Genomic DNA, 21,925 nt, shown 5'->3' with positions numbered 1-21,925 from the left:
AAGAAACATTAAGTGAAAGCCACAATTCTGTATTTCACGCCTACAGTGTCACGCGTGCAGGGCCATCTGGGTATAAAAGAGGTAAGAAGAGCAGAGAACTCTGCCGCAAATAGAGTTCCGGAGATGCACGAGAGAGACGGAAGGGACTGGCAAGCGGGATGTGTCCAGTCGGTGCTGACCGTGATGGGCCGGGGCAGCAAAGTTGCAGGATGCTGCCATCGGGTCGCCAGTGAGCTGGTCGGCACAGAAGATACAGCTCCAGGGCTCTTGGCTTGCTGTGTTAGGCGTGGAAGGCAAGCCACAGACAGGGAGGCCTGAGCTCGAGAAGAAACAAGACAAAAGCTGGAAGAACAAGAACGAATGCCGGTGGGCAAGGGCTGGAGGAACGAAGAGAGGACGCCCACCGTGGTGGCCGCATGTGGAGTGCACGGGGTGTCTGAGCGCCCGCGCGCGGGGCCCCCAAAGACCGGTGTTGCGGAGGATGACCAAGAAACCCCGGCACCCACAGGGCTTCGGCTGGCGCCCGGCAGGTGCCTGCTGCCTCCCCTCTCCTGCTGGGGGCTCCTCAGAGCTGAGCGGAAGCCAGGGTGTTGTGGGGGAAGGGGGGAGCCCACACAAGGGTCGGGTTTGGGTGAGGGAGGGCAGGGCCTGTGCTGCCCCCTGGGGGCGGGCAAGCCTAGAGAAGAGATTGCACTTTGACTCCTTTTGCTTCTTTCTCTTGCCTATGGCTCCCTCTTGTCTTTCCGGTCATGCTCTTGATAGCCTTGATGAAAAGTTGAAGAGGTGCATCTTTTCGGGGAGTGAACTTAGGGGGCCTGCTCTCTCCCTTTGGACTTGGGCTCTATGTATTTTCTGCTCTCCCAGGAAGGGATCTCGCGGGTTTGTTTTGTTCTCTAACCTAGAGCGGTGTATTTGGGAAGAGCTTTTGGTCAGATCCTACCTCGTGGGCCACGGGCCGAACCGGCAAACCTCTGGCCACGACAGAGACTGAGATCTTGCATATCAACCGCGGCTGGGATTGCAATTATCCTCCTTCGAGTAGGACAGCCTGTGAACAAAAACAACATCAACGAGTCCTTTGATCATTTTGTTGTAGAAGGAAACACTAGGTAGAGCATTCAGAGTTTCATGGGCCTTTCAGATACAACTAGATTCCTCGTAGTCACAGTTAATTGAAACAGAATAATATGTTTCTCTCCGATGAAGCTTTTCATTTTAAAACGCTAAGTGTTAAGTTTGCAAGAAAACAGTTCAAATACAAACCGAAGTTTAAAACAATGTCTACAAAAATATGCGTAATGAGGGCTCTAAAGCACTGGCTTTTTATTGGAATAAAATATATGTACAAGAAAATTATTCACCAATGTTAAGAGTACAATCTGATGAGTTTCATGAATGCATATGGTAGTTCCCTCTTAATCTGCTGGAGATATGGTCCCAAGACCCCCAGTAGATGCCTGAAACTGTGTAGAGTACCAAACCCTATATATTCTATGCTTTTTCCTATACATACAGATCAATGATAAAATTTAATTTATAACTTAGGCACAGTAAGAGATTAGGAACATCATCAATAAAATGGAACAATTACAGCAATATATTTTGTGGATATACAAGTTATGTGAATGTGGTCTCTTGCTCAAAATATCTTATTGTACTTTTTGTACAACACTTAAAATTTTTGTTTTAAATGTTTATTTTTGAAGGAGAGAGAGACAGAGTACAAGAGGGGGAGGGGCAGAGAGAGAGGGAGACTCAGAATCTCAAGCAGGCTCCAGGTTCTGAGCTGTCAGCACAGAGCCCGATGCGGGGCTCCAACCCACAAACCGTGAGATCATGACCCGAGCGACTGAGCCATCCAGGCACCCCAATACAATACTTTTTGTACAATACAAGATACCTGTTGTATCTTTTTTAATGTTTACTTATTTTTGAGACAGAGAGAGACAGAGCATGAGCAGGGGAGGGGCGGAGCGAGAGAGGGGGAGACACAGAAACTGAAGCAGGCTCCAGGCTCCGAGCTGTCAGCACAGAGCCTGATGCAGGGCCTCAACTCACAGACCGTGAGATCATGACCCGAACCGAAGTCAGACGCTTAACCGATTGAGCCACCCAGGCGCCCCAGTATTCACCCTTCTCGTGTCGACGTGAGATGATCAAATGCCCGCGTGATGGGATGAAATGAGGTGTAGGACGTAGACATTGTGACGTAGCCTTAGGCTACTAATGACCTTGTGAGGATACATCAGGGAGGATACTCTGCTTCCACACCGCTGTTGACCGAGGATACCTGAGACCCCAGAAGGCAAAACCTCAGATGAGGGCGGACTACAGTGAGCTAACCACCACCGCAATCGTGTTCCCATCACCTTAAAAAGGGTCCTCACGTCTCTTTGTAGCCCATCTTCACCCACACACTGGTCCTTGGCAGCCATTCAGCTTCTTCCCGACGCTATACTTTTGCCTTTTCTAGAACGTCCTTTAAATGGCATCACGCAGTATGTAGTCTTTTGTTCCTGGCTTCTTTCAGTTAGCATAAATCTTTTGAGATTCATCCACGTTGCTGTTTAAAATAGCTTTCGGGCTGTATACAGCTTTGGCTCTGGCATTCAAGGTCCATATGACATTAACAGTACTTGTAAGCTTCGTTTGACGATACAGATTATTTTTTCTACCCATAAAGTTTGAAGTACCTCCAAATCGCTGGACAACAGCTTTCTGCTCTTCTTCTCCATTTGCCCTGTCCTCATTCACTCGCTTTTTCTCCCCACAAGGAATAAGGAGAAAGCGTGTGAGGGGGACGCACTGACCCATGTATCGATTCTTTTACTGGACCATGTTCCGCCTCCTTCGAAGTTAGGACACCCACCCACGTGAACTTTTTGGCCAATGGGCCGTGAGCAGAAGTGATGTCTGCTCCTTCCAGATATCAGCTGTGACCCTTGCTGTCCCAGTAATTATGGCAGCATGTGTGGAGGGGGATCCTGGGTCTGTGAGCGACTGTAATCAGCAGAGACCTCTGCCAAGTGTGTTGGACATGAAGCACGAGCAAGAAACAGCAAACCTTAGGTTGCGAGTAATTTTAGCGGGGGCCTCTCACTGAAGCACAGTGGCACCCTCGTCGATCCTGACTTAACAAGAAAGGAAGCAAGTGACCCGGCCGTGTGAATGACATCACAATTATTGATTGTCATCGCCCATCAGGAGGTTATTATTCTTTTCCTCCTGGCTTACTCAGCAGCTCCAAAGTAAACTTTCTCCCTTTATGATCAATTGCATTGAAAGACCAAACGTGTTTGTTCAACTTGGTCTCTGACGCAGATGGTCATTCCTCAAAGAGATCACGGCCTTCCTGCGTGGCATTCGATTTTAAACGGAGTGTAATGGGCACAAAGTAATCCCTCCATGGATGAGAGCAGTCGTCAGCAATCAGGCTCTGGAGCAGACACGTCTAGGGCTCACCTGTGATTCCTCTTCTTCGTGAACACAGCTAGGTTCCATCCTCCAACCCCTCTGCGCGTGAGTCACCTTCGATCCCGGACATCTGAGAGCAGATGCGTTTGTCCGTACTCTTTTTACTTGAATGGCTGGATGCAGAGGAGGACAAGGCCCTAGAATCAGTGGGAAAGAAGGAGCCCGGGCCTCTAAGTGACAGCACAGAGCCAAGTCTCCCCACTCCCTTAGCCCTCCATCGACCTGCTTTGGGCCATGTTGCAAGCAAGCAATACCCCTTTACTTTCTGAAGTCCCTGAGGTTTGAGATTTGCTTGTTACCTCGGCAAATGTTAGTTATCCGAATACAGAAGCTAATTAGCAATGCTACATCACCACTGTTTGAAAGCATACATTCCTTTATTCACACACACACACACACACACACACAACCCTGTGAGCCCCACTGCGTTTATGAGAAGAGAAGTTACTTACGTGACTTGTCAAAGCCATACACGATAAATGGCAAGTATCAAAATTCATTCTGTGTCCTGAATCTAGGACGGCAAGAGACGGCTATGGTGTCTCGGCAATTTACGGTTTCAGCTTTAGCAAAAATATATAATGATTAACACATGTATACGTATACTTCACGGTTTAGACAGTAGTGGGTTTAGTTTCGCCATCTCTTTAAGACTTGGTCTCTGCATCTAATGTGATGTGGTCAAGAGGAGATTATAAGCGAGAAAAATTGGGACCCCTCGAGAACAGCCTGACCCTCCGTGGTTGTTGTTGCCTCGGACTCTGGTGATGAAGATACTCTGCGGAAGTCAGTCCTTCACTGCAGAACCGAACGTGCGCATACCTGATACGGGAGTCAGAGGGCCTGAAGGAAGATCCAGGGAAGGTGCGGCCGCTGTAGGTCCGGATCCTGCTTCACACCAATGAGGTCAGTCAGCAGATCCGTCACAATGCATCTGAGCTTCCAAATGGTTAGATTCCTTTTTGGCTTTCTCATCCCCTAAGAAATCTTCCTTATGACCCATGCTAGCCAGAAATTTGCAAGAAAAGCAGTTCGGGGAAATATATGTCAGCCTGGTCAAATTGTCACTTGCAAAGCCACCACGGTAGCATTTAATGTTTCACTCCGTTAATATTGAGCAGTCTGCAGGTACTGACTGACTGGCCAGGGACTGTGTGTTCCCCGCCTCCAGTTTTCGGTGACCTTCCCATTCTTCTGGTGTCCAAGCCCCCGCTGGTGGTTATTTCGCTTTTCCAAAACCATCTTTCAGGGAAGGTGACGATACTGGTCCCAAACACCTCGCAATAGCTTGAAGTCAACGCCACCTCTTGAGGACATCCACTTCATCTGGAAACCACAGGCCTCTGCGGCAGGGGACCACAGAGATGTGGTCTTTGGAAACCATGCCTGGAGATAGTGGTTCCCAAAGAACAGGACAGGTAGGCCTGGTGGATATAAAGTGATTGTAGATGATACGGGAACATGTTCATTTTAATAGACATGTCCTTTTAGTGTGCAATGGAAAGTTGATCAAGAGATATAATGAACCAAAATTTTAAAGTAAATCACTTAAACGAGTGCTTTCAAGCTTTCTTCTGAAATAGTTTCACATTATAAAAGTGTGCATGTTTTTAGATTTACTAAGTAAATGATAGGGAGTTGATATTTAAAAACATTAAGTAAATGCCATTACAAATGATTCCCTGAGATGTCAAAAATCATGAAGGTAAAATTCAAACTGTTGAGCTTTGAAAGTTGCTCCCACATGAGAGAGGTTAAAATTCTGACCTTTATGACAGTCCAATGAGAATCCTTAATTCTACAAACCAGCTAATAACACCCTCTCCTCTGAAGCCCCCAACCCAATTTCTGCAGGCCCCTCTTGTGTGGAGTTCAAGTTCTCATGATCCTGTGTGGTAATCTCCTGAAGGCCCTGATTGTGTCACATGCTTCGGTTTGTGCCGAACTAAACAGAGGGTTGCCCAGACATCAACACCGGGACAGCCCATTCATCGCAGCAGCCACACCTGGATGTTCCAGAAGGCCTTGGAACCGTTGACTACGTGATGTCTTCCAAGAAATCAGGGAGGAAAAGCAGAAATGCCCACACACTTGAACCCCGCCCTTCTCCCAACTCCTTGTACGTGCAAAAACTCAAGAAGAATTCTCCTTCTCTAAAATTCTTAGCCAGCTCTTAAAAAAAAAAAAAAAAAAAAGAAATCTCTTTGTTCCAAGACTGGGTGCCAGAGTCAGAAATTCCAAAAAAGGAGGCCTTCCAAAAAGGGAGTGTGCTTTTTGATATCAGCCTTTCTGCTTATGTACCCGAAGGGCAACCTTGGCTGGTTGGATTTAGGGAAGCAGAAAACAGACTCCGTTGACATTCATTCTTATGATTCAGTCATCTTGGGTCACTGCTCATAGGTTTCTATTCCTTTGTCTCTACGGCCCTGCCTTTATGGAGAGTTTAGGAGTGCGGGACATCTAGGGGCACTAGGGGCTCTCTGGGGCTCATGGCCCCAGCCCAGTCAGTCACATCTCAGAATGTGACTTGCTTTCCTTTTCCTCAGCCTCCCTCCAAACCTGGTAAGGAGTTTTCCTCATGGATCAGCCACATCTCAACACAGTTCTTGCTATTCTTGGTGCCAACACAGCATCAGTCAAGGTTAGCTTCCTTGATTAATGGCAGGAGAAGACAGCAGATGCATATAAATAGGCCTTGTCTCATTTCTGAAACGGATCAAATGTTTCTTTAAAAAGATTATTGCAGAAAGTAGACTAGAAGCGATTAGTCAAGATGGTCCAGGTTGGGTTTCCTGAATGTGTTCTGGTGTGTGCGTGCATGAGTGAGCAAGCAGGAAGGCCAGCGACTGGGGCTCGGGGGTAATGCATTGGTACATACAGAGGTGGTGATGGATCTGGAAAGGGAAGGACTGAGGAAGAGAAAATTAGTCTCCCCAAATTTATCATAGACCCAAATACTGTTGACCAATGAGATCTTACCTAAGAGTTAGGGATTTCAGTGGTCTAATGAGAAATTTGCTGCTATGAGTGTGCAACTGGCTACGACCCAGTCCCATGTTTTACCACCTCCAGGCCCATCGGGAAGTCTGTTGCCAACGCTTCCGCGGCTTTTTTCCCATTTTGCTTCCCCCTCAGCTCCCCCCCACCCACCTCCGAACAAGGGCAGGAGGCAGACAGTCAACTGTGCCTAAATATGCCTGGTCCAGGCCCATCCCTCATCCCAGTTTGCAAGTCTTCCTGCCAATGGGCCATTTGGCAACCACAGATCATGAAGATTATTAAGTGGAGTGACGGGAGATTTTGACGACAGACTCCTACATTTCAGTCTTCAACTTTTAAAGCGGATTTACCTCTCAGTTCAAATTTTACTGGAATAATTGAGTGGTGGTCAGAACCCAGAGGTAAACACACCCAGCATGTAAAATTTAGAACGGGCTTAGTCATCAATTTCAGAACACCTAGTTCAACTCTTCACTAAATTCATGCTTAGATCATTTGAAATAACATACACATGCTTCAGAAGAAGTCTTTACCCCTTTGATAAAAACTCCTGATTTTTACCACTAACAGCCCTCGCCACACATGATAAAACCATACCTGGAAGGATTGATCCTGGGGGACGATCAAGACCCAGTACCAATGAAGCATCATGAACCTTATCAAGTTATTGGCAGTGAGCTTCTAAGACAAGCTCCTGTTTCCACTGTGCATGGCTGAGGAAGTTGCTTTCCTTTCATTTAAATCCACTATCAAATAACTGCATGCATTTTGTCGCCGAAGCATTTAGGCTGCACATGATTTAGCTAATGACATTTAGGACCAAGAGAACTCATTAACACACATGCTGGTGGACTATTAAAAGAAACCACAAGGTCAAACATGATTTGGGGCTAGCAGAGTATTTAAAAGGCAATGCTGTAAAGGGAATAACTTGATTCACACAATCTTGACTCCGCAAATCCCACAGCCCCCCCTCGCCGACCCCCCCGCCCCCGCCCCAGGAGTTACTTATGTGCAAGGGAACATATCCATGTTTGTGTGAGATTCTGATCTCGAACTCAGCAAAGATTGTCTCCTTGGCTAAATATTTCCATTTTTATATGAATCATGATTGCAGTGACATCATGCTTGGTAAATATTACATAAGGAATTAGAAATTACTTTTGATCAATCACCCTTAATGGGGGGTGGAATCATCTCGCTTGAGATTATGAAAGTACTTTACAATATGCTTTCCCACCTCATTATTTTGGTTTCAGGGTTCACCAGCTTTCCAGATCATTTGTATTATGAAAGCCATTAACTGTAACTCTTGTTCATTTCGGGAGGTGTAGATTCTGAGTCACATGTAACACATTTTCTCAAAATATTACATGGCAACAGATTTTTAGCGTCTTTTTGAAACTCTCCCGTTAGCAAAAGTATCTTCTCTTACCATTCCTCAGAGCTATTCACCATTCATCTTGCATGTTGTGAGGCAACTGCTCTCCAAAGTGAAAGATCCCAGGATATGTCTTCTTGGTCTTTCTTAATAAATCATCTGTCAGTCAAATCTCCTTGAACCTAGACAAGGTGTCTCAGCTTTGGGTTTTCCTCATGGCTCAGCCAGTGTTCAGCACATCACAAAATAAAGGCACAGTAAGGACGAAATGAGGAGCTAGGGGGTTGAGTCTCTTTCTAAGTTTTTCATTCTGTGTTATAATTATCCATTTACATATATCCCCACCAGAAGGTACATTTTACAAACTGGAGTCGTATCTCTTTCACCTTTTTATCATGGCACACAAGCACAGAGCCAGATTGAGTTCTATGACTCAAATCTATGTCAGGGTAATTAAAAAAAAAAATTATTTCTCCTTTTGTACTTCCAAAACATTCTTTGGTGTCAGCCCAAGATATTATCTGCAGGGCTGGAAAGTTGGGAATGCAAAGATATAGAAAAAAATTGGTGCTTTTTTTTTTCAATTACCAAATTAAGTTCTTTCATCAAGTCTTGGGAGCTAGGATTTTCTAGGAAGTTTCCCTGTGCCTTGGGTAGGGTTTCTGAACGTAGCTAATGGCGCTGGCCTACAAGATTGCCATTGGGTTCACTATGATGGCCACAGAGGGTCCCATTAGCCCCCCCAGCTGGAGGACAGACCACCAGAGGCTGGAACTGGCTGCAGCCACATTTTGGGAGATTGTCATCAGCAAAGTTGAAATGGACTGAGACAAAAGGAGGGGTCCTCTATGAGGTGTCGTGTGTGACAAGAACTATCTCGATATATCTCAAAAATATTGATAACTATATCAATACCGATAGCTAACAAATTGCTTCATTTCTCTTTCTCAGTTACTGATTAAATAGGACAAGTTCTATGAGCTTCCGAAGTAATGAAAAGTTATAAACTAACTTTCATTAACGAACTAATCTTTTCATTGATGATATACAGTGTGGATAAGGATCTGGATTTAGCTATAAATATAGATACAGATATAAACAATATCTGGGGCATGCCAGGTGGAGCCAGGAAGAACGAGAGATGTTCAATTCACGATCTGCTTAATGTTCTCAAACTGTGTTTAGTAACGGTAGCAAAATGCCCGCCTTCTCTGTGTCTTTTGTTGTTGTTGTTGTTGTAGTTTAGGAATATGTGATCAGGGGTGGGCTTGCTTTTTCCTTTTTTTAAAAAATATGGATATGGATGTGATCATTCATTTATTTTTTAAGAAAACATTTATGCTTATTATATGCCAAGAGTTATGTTTGGAAGACATTGAGGGATTTTAAACAGAAGAGTGATATGATATTTTTGACTTTGGAATATGAGACATGATTTTGTTTTTCTCCCAGGACTGCTTTCAGATGTGTTCTGCCAGATCCTTTCTTTCTCAACCTTTGACCACATCAAGGAAGATCCTGTGGGTTTCCAGTCACGTTCAGCTCTAAGAACAGTCCTACTTTGACAAGGGACTCGTTTACAGATATGAAAAGTCCAGTAGAAACTAAATCGAAACACCAATCTCACATTCAATCCATAGTTTCTTCTGTTCCTTCAGCTCAGTCCCGACCTGGGGCTTGGAGCCTGCAGTAGGGATCCAGTCTATCATTCCTGTTTCTGGGTCCTCCAGGACTAGACTGGAAGGAAAGAAGAATTAAAGGAAAGGGGGAAAGGTTCTTTTGTGGGTGCATTTCCAGGTTTCTTGAGAAGACTCTGTAAAATTGTACTGTATACGTCTCTGATGTAGGCTGTGTGTTCTAGAGATCCCCTCTAGCAATATCTCCCCAGCCCCTGCCTTTAAGAGTATATCCTGTTCCCTCACTCCTGGTAGGTCAGGATACCTTAAAGACAGCCATAGCCCACCTTCCTTTCTGTGGCACCCATTTTCCCATGAAAATTTGCATATTCCTGCTGGGAGCTCGGGCCTATGCCTTATTTTGTCTCTTCCCCTCTTTGAGTTGTCGCCTGCCTGTATCTCACACGTGCTGGCAGACTCCCCGGGGCGTGCAAGTCAAGTTCTCCCTAGAGTCCTCTATTGTGCTCTGCTCCTGGTCGCTCACTCCAAGTTAATGGCATTCAGTAAACATCTAGCTGGGGAGTGAGGCTCCAGTGTCCTTCTTCATAGTCACCTCTATTCGTCATGAAAAATTCTCTTATATCCCACATCCTTGCCTTGAGGGACAGAGCCTTCTCTTCTCTCTAGGAGGAAGAAAGGAGAAAAGTCAAAGCATCCTTTCCCTTCACCCCGGTCCTCGGGGATCCAGCAGAGATGCTGGATACACTGGTGGGAGTGAGAGAACTTAATCTCACTTGGCCACTGCTCAGTAAGCTCTGGAAGGGAGTGCCTGGTACTTCTACGGCTCCTCGGAGTAACCTATTGTTCCCAGTAGTGGGGCTCCAGACAAAATTCCCAAGACAAGAGCAAGACCCCTATTACACAGTACGGTGAGTCTTGTGTACGTAATACCGTGCTGATAGTGTGAAGAACTGACTAGAAGGAGATGAGACCAGAGATGGGGATTTCAGATAGCCATCCAGGTGAGAAAGGCATGGGGTTTGAGCTGAAGTCATGGTAATGAGAGGAGGGGAGGAAATGGGTTCATTCAGGTTTCTGGCCTGGGTGAGCCATCGCGCTGCTGGCAACGACACGACGTAGAGAAAGAAGAGGCAGGCTTTGAGAACCAGCTGGTACGAGACTGGTGAGTTGTCTTTGTCACGTTGAGTGTGATGTCTCCAGGGGATATCAGGCAGCAAAGCCCACGTAGGTGTATCGCACGCGGCTCAAAAGAAGGGTCTGACGGAGGGCTGTAGTTGGAGGAATCCTCAGCATTCAGGGGGCTATGACACCACAGAAGCATTTGGGGTCACCCAGGAGGAGTGTATAACATGCCAAGGAAAGGGGGCCCGGTCAAGCCCCAAGAAGCACCTGCATTGGAAGGCTGGGTTGATTTCTATGGAAGACTCAGAAGGGCCCCAAAAGGTAGGAGGAAAAAGTTCTCTGAAGGATACTGACCCAAGAGAATGCACCCTCCTTCCTTAAATCCTTTAGTGTAGTGTCCCTACTCACCGGAAATTCTGCCCCTTGCACTTCGTTTTCTTGTCCTGTTCTCCTTTTCATCTGCTCTAAAGAGCCTCCTTCCTCGATCAGCTATTTCGTAAGTTCTCGAAATGAAAGACTTAATCGCTTTGCTCCGGGGATTTGATGGCTTCCCCAGCCGTAAGCTCCTGACAAGGGCGTCTCAGACGACAGACAACTAACTGGAGGCATGTTGTTTCTGTTCCTCAGGTAGGCTGCCAGCTTCTTGGGCTGGTGGCTGGGTGCCACGAGGCTGCTGCACTTCCCTGCCACTCTCCCCCTCACACTCTGCAGCTCCCCCTTCACAGTGGGAGCCGATGCTTTCTGTTCCTTGGCAACCTAGACGCTCAGAGGTTCCGAAAGGCTGAGCCGTCGGTGCCCGGTGCCCGTCAGGTTTGACAAGCAAATGGAATTGAGTGGCTGATTCTTCACGTTGCTGGAAAACACCTTGGTGTTACTGGCCGAGGAGAGAGACAATCATCGGATGTTACCAGTGCTATTTTGTCATGGGGCTCTGAGTGCTCTCTTGAGAGGGGTTATCACGAGGCCCTTATTAATCTCCAAATAGAAAGAGATTTCTATTCTCACCAGTGGATTTCTATTTGGTGGATGGAGAAATGGAGGGGAGAGTCATAAAGAGGGCCGAAAAAAAGTGTTTCTCAAGATACCCCAAGCCAAATCGATACACTCGGGAGGAAAGAACGCAATATGTGAGGTCTGGTTCGCTTTATAAAAGCATCGGTTCAGCCAACCACCTACTTTGCTGAAAATAAAATGAGTACTTCTCCCTCTCTGCATGCTTGCCTCTCCCAGCTCCCGGAGCGTAGGTCCAAACTCACATCTGCTTTTGTTTTCCAGTGCTTTTGAAGTAGCGAGCCAACACACAACACCGGCCCTCATGCCAGGATAACCATGCTATCGTGTGGGCAAGCTTTGGGTTCCACGCCCTGTGTGGCTCTGCCGAAGTCCTGGAGGAGGTTGATGGGGAGGCCAGGACCGCTCCCCGGCTTCAGACTTTCAGGCCCCTCCAGGGAGCTGCAGGCATCCACACTGCTTCTTTTTCTCCGTTCTCTGTATGCGTTCCCTGCTCTGGCGGGGAGTCCCTTCTCTCTTTCCAGCGGAACACAGACAATTCCTTAAAAATGCCTGGCAGATATGTGTCTGTGAGCATGTACCTAGACTCAGGGGCATGGTATGCAAGTTCCTAACACCCGCCTCAAGACAGGAGCCTCTGCTACTTTCAGAAAGATCCACGTAATTCCGGTATGGGGGGCAAAAAATCGCAATTTATGATGATAAAGGTCATCAAGTGATTAGAATGTTTTAGGGCAAGGAAGTGTTTTCATACGTAAGCTGCGTGCTTGGAGAGTCAATCTGTAGCGCAGGTTGTACAATCATGACCAGAGCGTAAGTGACATAAGATACAGGCAAGATGTTGTGCATTCACCACAGCGGTGCCTTTGACCAGGCAATAATACTGGAACAAGAGCAGATATTTACTGAGCACTTGCTGTGTGTCACGTGCTCTGAATCTCATCACTTAGCTCTCAAAACAGCTGTGAGGTACAACCTAAGCTTACCACCATTAAAAAACATTTTTTTTAAAGTTTTTATTTATCTATTTTGAGAGAGAGAGAGAGATCACTCACAAGTGGGGGAAAGGCAGTGGAAAGGACAGACAGAATCCTCAGCGGGCTCCAGGCCATCAGTGCAGAGCCCCGTGAGGCATGAGATCATGAGATCCGTGAGATCATGACCTGAGCTGAGATCATGACCTGAGCTGAGACCGTGAGATCATGACCTGAGCTGAGATCAAGAGTTAGAGGCTTGACCGACTGTGCCACCCAGGTGCCCCTGATGACCGCCATTTTAAGAATGGACAAACCGAGCTTGAGTTGGCTTTAACGGCTTGTACGAAGTCACCCAACTCGTGGTGGGAAGAAAAGATGGCTATTAACTAAACCGGTAGAATCTGTCTTCAGAGAGTTTTTTCCCCTGCTAGAAATTTTTTCCCCTACTAGAAGATGTGTCATCCAAATATTCTCATATGCCTCGTTTTACTGGAGAACCTGCCAGCTGTAAATCATAATTAGTAGTCACAAAATAAAGTTTCTTTGTTCATAAAGCCTGCATGCACGTAGTCTTAGGCCTAGAAAAATGATAATAAATACTGCATATTTTACAACAAATATTGCCTGTTAATGATATTACCATAACATTTTAATAATTGTCATGAACCACATTTGTAGAATGCATTCATTTACTTTCTAATCTTAGTAAGCACGATACAGTAAAAGCACTCAAAAAATTGACTTAACATTCTACAGTGTCTCAAGTAATTTTTCTGGATGCAGAATTGCTGGAACACATCCTAGAAAATATTAAGCTCTGATTGTTTTCTTGTGCTTTATCTCTCTCTCCTGTAAATGTAGTTAAAACAAAAGGAATTTTCCATGATCTTTGCCCCATATTTTTTTTAGCAGAATAATAACATATCAACCATTGGGCTCACTTTCCTTCCCATACCTTCTTCCTTTTTTTTTTTTTAATAATTTTTTTTTAAGTTTATTTATTTATTTTGAGAGAGACAGAGACAGCGTGAGTAGGGGAGGGGCTGAGAGAGGAAGAGAGAGAGAGAGAGAGAGAGAGAGTCCTAAGCAGGTTCTGCCAGTGCAGAGCCTGACACAGGGCTAGAACTCACGAAACTGTGAGATCATGACCTGAGCAGAAACCTAGAGTCAGATGCTTAACTGACTGAGTGGCCCAGGTGCCCCATTGCCTTACCTTTTTCTTGACAGAAATTGTTTTGACCTTCCCCATTTATTTTTTTTTTTAATGTTTATTTACTTTTGAGAGAGAGAGAGAGGAGAGAATGTGCATGTAGGGGAGGGACAGAGACAGAGAGAGAGAGAGGGGGAGAGAGAGAATCCTAAGCAGCACAGAGCCATACGTGGGGCTCCAACACACAAACCTGAGAGATCATGACCTGAGCCCAAATCAAGAGTCAGATGCTTAACCTACTGAGCCACCCGGGCACCCCTGATCCATCCCATTTCTAAGTATATCCCAATTCGGCCATCTGAGGCCCCACCACGTCATTGGCCAAACTTTCTCAGTCCATTGGTTTTGGAGCCTCTTCAGGCCACAGATTCCAAGGCTTCATTCCTCTGCTCCCAGCTTGTCTCCTGGCTGCCAGGCTGCTGCTTCTGCTGTGAGCACAAATGTGGTCACCAGGCCACCAGTCATGGCAGCACGTTCCCCACCCCCTTCTCCTTCCCTGTCGTACTCGATGCCAAGCTGGAGACAGGCCGCTTACTCACAACAGAAGCGAGACTGTAACTTCTGACAAGATTATACTAGGAATTCGGAGCTAAAGGAAGAAGAGTGCCGCACAGAGACTCTTATTAATGCAAATAATAATATGTAGATTATAACACAGACATTCACTATATGAGTCATACCAATCCACAGGGTCATTCTTCCGACCACCTCCCTGTTTAGCGCCAGCTCACTCCCACGCAGCATAGGTAACATCCCTTCCCCTCGCCCCAGCATTTTAATCCAGAGGGTTGGCCAAAATTAATGTAAAGAAAGGAGGGAGCTGTTTCTTGACCCAATCTAAAGTCGGCTTCCTTCTTTCTTTCTTTCTTTAAAAAATTTTTTTTTACATTTATTCTTTTTTGAGAGTAAGAGAGACAGAGCATGAGTGGGGGAGGGGCAGAGAGCGAAGGAGACACAGAATCTGAAGCAGGCTCCAGGCTCTGAGCTGTCAGCACAGAACACGACGTGGGGCTCGAACTCACAGACCGCGAGATCATGACCTGAGCTGAAGTTGGACACTTAACCGACTGAGCCACCCAGGCACCCTTCCTCATTTCTTTCTTAGGGCCATCTTCTCAAGGATGATTGACTATATAAATATTCCTTCCTTTTCAGGAAATATCCTGCCCTTTCCACGGGTGTGGTCAGACCTAAAGCCTCAAGAAAGGGCTGCTATAGCTCCAAATCAAGAGATTTACCAAAGCCTGTGCTATTCACTTTTATTTTATTATTTTTTTAATATGAAATTTATTGTCAAATTGGTTTCCATACAACACCCAGTGCTCATCCCAACAGGTGCCCTCCTCAATGCCCATCACCCACTTTCCCCTCCCTCCCACCCCCATCAACCTTCAGTTTGTTCTCAGTTTTTAAGAGTCTCTTATGCTTTGGCTCTCTCCCTCTCTAACCTCTTTTTTTTTTATTTTCCTTCCCCTTCCTCATGGTCTTCTGTTAAGTTTCTCAGGATCCACATAAGAGTGAGCACATATGGTATCTGTCTTCCTCTGTATGACTTATTTCACTTAGCATAACACTCTCCAGTTTCATCCATGTTGCTACAAAGGGCCATATTTCATTCTTTCTCATTGCCACGTAGTACTCCATTGTGTATATAAACCACAATTTCTTTATCCATTCGTCAGTTGATGGGCATTTAGGCTCTTTCCATAATTTTAAATAACATGATCTGTGAGAGAACAATCAAGGCCACAGTGAACGTCACCAAATTCTTCCTGATTCCTTTTCAAGCTCTCTGCCACCGAGAAGGAATGTTTAGCTCACCTCTCTGTCACGGTTCTGTTTCCCCTGCAAACAAACACTCAGTGAAGGAGCCACAAGATGGTGAGCTCCAGTGGTAGAACAAAGCATGGTCAACACAACCCATTAGTTAATCTGTTAACTAGTTAATACCCCCTTTATTTTTATTTGTAATATTTTTTGTAATTGTAATTTTTATTGTAATATTCCTACAATAGAAAGGGAACAGTATCCGCAGCCTCTCGTTTTCTTTACTGCAACCAGAACTAATAATTTAACCCACCCCAGACATTTGTTGGAAGAAATAAATGGCATGATTTACCGGAAAATACTTTTTTTTTTTTTTTTTTTTTTACAAAATGCTATACAAATGTTAATTGTGATTATTATCTTCTATGATAAAAAAAAATTGTGGGTTTATTTCAGTTCACTCTTTTAAGTACCAAACTGCTGTGTCTATTACAGCCTTATGAAATTCTACTCGTGGTCATGATTTCTTGGGCTGTTCCTTGTATTTTCTCCAGGTTCTCTCCCCTGAGTTTTGTAGGCACTTAAGATGGGAACCCTACTGACCTACCATCAGGGCTGTTGGCGAGAGCTGCTTTATTTTTCCAATTACAGAAGTTTATGATACCTGAAGATCATCTTTAAAATGTCTTGATTCCATAATGATCTTGTTGTTTTTGAAACATTCCCCGAGACTCTACCATATCCAGGACTCACATCTACGGTTGCTTTGAAATTGTAGAGTTGATCAAAATATTTGGGGGCACCACTGAGAAGTAAGTATAATTTTAAAAATCCATGTGGTGTCTGAGTTAGTGTCCTGGCCCCTGATCTGATACCTAAACCAAGTTTTGCCTGTGGGAACTCATTCTACACAATTGTCTCATTGTTACTGAACACAATGTCTACGATGATCCTGAAAATTCAAACACTCTTCCCAGAGTTATCTCTTTCGACCCCCGCCTTATTTTTCTGACCGAAATGTCTAAGGTTTCTTCTTCGCTCTTTTGTGAAGCATGAGAATCCCGAAAGGTCGATCTCTGAGGCTCTCTCTTCCATCCATTTTCACGTTCAGGGAATCTTTGTAAAAGGCTGTCAGGTCCTCCAAGGGGTGTGTGAGACGCAGGGTCATCTTAGAGTTTTATGGCATTGAAGAGATCCAACAGACACATGTCAGAAGACACCACAGGGGCTCCCTTGGTCTGCCTAGGCACACCGTAGAGTAGCTTGAACTGGACTCTGAGGGTGGTTCTAGTGAGGATAAGCTCCGTTCTGCTGCACTAGCAGATAAAACTCAAGATGCGAGGATGACAGTCCATGGCTCAGTTGTGTGATGGCCACGCCCATCGGCTGGGCTCCCCTCCAAGCACTAATTTGGGATCCACGTTTGTCCATCTTGTGATGCCACCAGATCACCATGTGGCTCCCCGGGGGTGCTGTGGCAGGGGAAAAGAAGGCAGCACCCTGGCTATTCAGTGTCTCATCGTGGAAGAAACAGAAGTCATTTATGCTCACCTATTGTGGGCCAGGACTAGCCAGGTGGCCTCGCCAGTCTCTAGTCGGCTGGAAATTGGAGGGAAGCCCCTGGAGTGTAGAGGGTATCACTGCAGTCACGTTGCTGGCTAATTCCTTTGATGCCGGTCAAATCTGACTCCCGTGACTGGCACGCAATCTTGCTTCCACTTCCCTGAGAAAAATCAAGTTATTATGATACTTTCTTCCTTTCTCAACCCATAGTTTTCTTTTTCTTTAAAAATTTTTTTTCGGGGGTGCCTGGGTGGCTCAGTCGGTTAGGCGGCCGACTTCGGCTCGGGTCATGATCTCGCGGTCCGTGGGTTCGAGCCCCGTGTCGGGCTCTGTGCTGGCAGCTCAGGGCCTGGGGCCTGCCTCCGATTCCGTGTCTCTCTCTCTCTCTGCCCCTCCCCTGCTTGCTCTCTGTCTCTTTCTCAAATAATAAACATTTAAAAAAATTAAAAAACAAAACTTTTTTCAATGCTGATTTATTTTTGAGAGACGAAGAGAGACAGAGCAGCCAGGCTCTGAGCTTTCAGCACAGAGACCTACATAGGGCTCGGACCCACAAACTATGAGATCGTGACCTGAGCCGAAGTCTGACGCTTAACCAACTGAGCCACCCAGGTGCCCCCCCCCCAGTTTTCTTTTTTACCTCAACAGAGACGTCCTGAGGAAGTGTCTTTCCTCATTTCTGGAGTAGGTGCTCCATAAATAGTTACAGAAGAGTACCGAGAATGTCCATATATTTAAGCAGTAAAAACTCTGATATCTTAGAATCATGTTATAGAATTCTAGAGAGAAAATAAGGGGACAGAAGGGATAGTTGAAACAAGGTTGGTGGGTCTTCATGACAGATGAAGCTGCTTACTGGGCAAATAGGGTTTATTACACTGTCGTGTCTACTTTTGTGTGTATGCTTGAAATTTTTCATGAAAAACAGTAGAAAAAAAGAATCCGATGTCTCACTTCAAACAAAACTTGAATAAAATGGTTGCTTTCAGAGATAGACACCCCATTTCAAACAGCTGAGTAGAAGAGTTCATTCTAATAGGTTAATTTTAGGATACTGAAAGAATAGAATCCAAGAATATTTTTTGGCTCTCAGCCCATGGCTCTTTAAAAACTGGGAATTATACACATTTTCATTCACGGAAAGTTTCTCAGGGTTATTTGTAAGTGAGCACGGACTTGGTGGGGCTCTTGGGCTCTGTGACATGGCTCCCCCCCAACTTGAAACGCCCTATTTCCACCGTGCTATTTCTAGACCGTGATTCGCTGACATAATTTCTCTAAATCTATGCGGAATATTAATATTTCTATTCTGTTTAATAGCTTTAGTCACGAGTGTAACCTTTCATTGTCCCACCTCCCCTTGCTTTTCAACACCTTCTTTGTATATGAAATCATTTTTTAAAAATAAACCTTTTATTTTAGAATAATTTTAGGTTTACGGAAAAGTCGTGAAGATGGTGCAGAACGTTTCCATGTACCCAGCACCCGGTCTCCCCCGTTGTTAAAATCTTACCTCATCGTGCGACACTTGTCACAACTGCGACACTTGTCACAACTAACGAACCACAATGGATACATTATCAGCAACTAACGTCCATACTTTACTCAGAGTTCCTTAGTTCGACACGATGTCTTTCTTCTATTCCATGACACCACCTGCAATACTGTGATACATAGTCATCGTATATGAAGTAATTTTTAAAAGAACATTTGTGTTTCTCCAATGCATGGGATCGACTCAATATTTTTCCCCGAATATTCATCTGGCCTGGGAAATGTATGGTTCCCTTTGAAATACTTTATTGATTCAAAATCTGTCTTCTCTCTGAGCATCCCATTGTGAATAACGTTTTGAAATTTCAAGACAGGGGAAACCGCCCCCCCCCCAACCCTCTGCCCCAAATCCTCTATCAATTTGAGTTGGTCTGTGCTTCAGGCTTTGAGTTCATCAGGACTTTTCTAAGCCCCACACAATGGAGACAACCCAGAGTGAGATAAAGTCCCATCCATTAATTTGTCTGCCTCCCCTCCTCAGTGTAAATTAGTTCTGAATCCCCTGAGCAGTTTTTGCTAAAGGAGAGGAGAGAGATTATAGCTCCCAAAACTTAGTGCATGGAGGCCTGGTGTCCAAAAGCAGGAAATTATGTTCCAGGTGCAAAGCAAGTGGCACAGAAGATGCCCCAGAAAGGGAAGGGGAAGGAAGAAAAGCCCCACACTGGAGGTGTCTCACCTTTGACCTTGGATATCCAATCACACCCATCCCCACGCTGGCCACAACTGACTTCTTGCTAGAGAAGCAGTGACCATGTCTTTGCTGCTAGAAGAGGGCAATCGCAGGAAGGCAAAAGCTTCAAAGTCATTACATTAAAATTCTCCTTCTTTAAATGATTGTGCCCAGGATGAAGCTCCAAGGCCAGTTTTGGACAGCCTGGGCCCGACTTTCACTCACTTTCCCTGAAAGGAAAGCCACGTGTGCAGGAAGGGACGCTTGCCAACCTCCCATTGTTCAGAGGGGCCTGCTTGGCTCAGTGTCAGGACAAATATCCCCGCCAAGGTCTCTGACGCCCAGTGGACAAGCACACTTTCTCACTGGGATGTCACCACATCACCTCCATTCTGTTCACCTGGGCTGCTGCTCCCACCAACCACTTCGGCCCTCGTGATGATGCTGGGAAATCACCAGTCGTGCTACCAGAACACCCGACTGGAGGGCGTGCAGCCAAACAGCACTCCAGCCTGGTCAACTATGAAAACCGCAGCTGAGGGGATCAGAGGGTGGCTGAAACGAGCAGCACCGGGCCTTCAGTGTTCCAAAAGGAGCTGAGCAGCGGACAGTGACCCAGGAGTCATTGGTCACTTTGCCCCCGGGAACAGTTGCTGATTCTGGGTGCAGGAAAAGAAGCTGAGCTTTCCCCAGGCAGAGGCCCCCACAAAAAAAGAGAGAAACCAACAGAGATGGCAGCAGTCATTTTGGCCAGAAATTTAAAATTAGACCTGATGAACTAGGATCCTGGTGAGAGAAGTGTTCAGAGAGCCGAGCCTAGCACGTGGGTCGTCGTTGCCTGTGAGATATTTCCCTAATGCCGGGAGTTTGAGAAGCTAAATGGGAAGTTTCTGAGAAGCATATTTGAGTAATTGGTAATCTTGCTCTATTGAAGAGACAAGGATCAGAGTGCGGGATCAACCGGAAGGAGGTGTCCCCATGAGATCAGGCTATTGCTGTTGGCGTTGAAGGTAGAATTGGCAGAAAAAATGCAGAAGGCCCCGTTTAATCTGAATCTCAGATACACAATAAACATTTTTATAAGTATGATCCAGATACTCGGTAGGACATACTTAAAGTACAAAATTATTTGTTGCTTATCTGAAATTCAAATGCAACCATTTGTTTTTGTAATTTGTACGTTTTAGATCCGTAACTGTTAAATCTGGCAACCCCACTTGGTAGACTCGTGGGGGGCCGAACGGTGGCCTCCGAAGCTGTCCACACGCTAGTCCCTGAACTTGGGCGCACGTTACCTCATAAGGCAAAAGGGACTTGGTACGTGTGAATAATGAAGAATTGTGAGACAGGGCAGTTATCCTGGACTATCCGGGAATCACAAGGGTCCTTGCAACAGATGAGCAGCGATGTCAAAAGCAGAAAGAGGCAACGTTACCGCGGAAGTAGAGAAATAGACTGGAGGCTGGCACACTGCTGGGCTTGAGAAGGACGAGGATACCATGAGCCAAGGCATGCGGGTGGCCTCCAGAAAGGAGAAAAGGCAAGGAGACAGATCCCCCTAGAACTTCTTGAAAGGAGGGCAACCCTGTCCACGCACTGATCTTAGCCCAGCGCAAACTACGTCAGTCTTGCCACATACAGAGCTGTAAGGTAGTAAACTGTGTTGTCACAAGCCACTAGGTGTGTGGTAATTTGTTACCGCAGCAACAGAAAACAACAGGGTAGCAATAGGGTTAGCCTTGAGGAGGAAAGTTCCTCAGAGGTCAACGGAGTCTTAGCAAAGCTCCAACTCGGCTTCTAATGATCTCGTGAATACTTGGATTAAGATCACCACCTGCGGGGCGCCTGGGTGGCTCAGTCGGTTGGGCGGCCGACTTCGGCTCAGGTCATGATCTCGCGGTCCGTGAGTTCGAGCCCCGCGTCGGGCTCTGTGCTGACAGCTCAGAGCCTGGAGCCTGTTTCGGATTCTGTGTCTCCCTCTCGCTGACCCTCCCCTGTTCATGCTCTGTCTCTCTCTGTCTCAAAAATAAATAAAACGTTAAAAAAAAAAATTAAAAAAAAAAAAAAAGACCACCACCTGCCAAGCAGAGGGACGGGTGAAGTCTCTCTGATAGAAGATAGCTGAGAAATGAGAAATGCTAAAAATTTTACCAGCATCGTTCAGCATTAAATAACAAAATGACCAGACAGAACCATATGGCTGAAAATGTGAGGGAAAATATGACAACGGGAACTGTCTCATAGGTGATCCGAATATTGGAAATTGCAGACAAGGACCTTATAGCTTTGAGTCATATGATTGAGTAGAAGGGTAAATGTGGTGAAAATAGATTTTAAAAATGAAAATCTCATGAAGAAATGAAATCTTTCAAAAAGAATAAATATTCTTGAACTGAAAAAAAATGAAAAAAATTACAATAACTGGAATTATGTACTCAATGGATAGGTCTAATATCAATGGGTACACAGAAGAGAAGGTTAGTTAATTCTAAGTTATCCTACGTTAGTTAGTTATAGCACTAAGGTGCTGTAAAAACATGTGGGACATTGTCAAAAGTT

General features: G+C 45.4%; 1 long non-coding RNA gene across 4 annotated transcripts; it reads right to left on the bottom strand.

Annotated features, from left to right (window-relative positions):
- Positions 1 to 946: 946 nt before the first annotated feature.
- Positions 947 to 21,006, bottom strand: LOC122231940. Of its 4 annotated transcripts, XR_006209266.1 has the most exons (6): positions 19,373 to 21,006; positions 18,656 to 18,806; positions 17,783 to 17,921; positions 17,131 to 17,302; positions 10,085 to 10,154; positions 9,214 to 9,592 (listed from the first exon to the last, which is right to left on the bottom strand). It is a non-coding gene; the product is annotated as an uncharacterized LOC122231940 (long non-coding RNA). The 4 variants fall into 4 exon arrangements; XR_006209277.1 differs by lacking the exons at positions 9,214 to 9,592; positions 10,085 to 10,154 and adding an exon at positions 947 to 1,048; XR_006209257.1 differs by lacking the exon at positions 9,214 to 9,592 and having other exon boundaries at positions 9,861 to 10,154.
- Positions 21,007 to 21,925: the final 919 nt, after the last annotated feature.

The sequence above is a fragment of the Panthera tigris genome, chromosome A1 (genome assembly GCF_018350195.1).
Source record: "Panthera tigris isolate Pti1 chromosome A1, P.tigris_Pti1_mat1.1, whole genome shotgun sequence".
In the NCBI taxonomy this organism is placed as follows: Eukaryota; Metazoa; Chordata; class Mammalia; order Carnivora; family Felidae; genus Panthera; species Panthera tigris.
The sequence above is the reverse complement of the archived record's forward strand: the minus strand, read 5'-3'. Positions and strand labels throughout refer to the sequence as shown.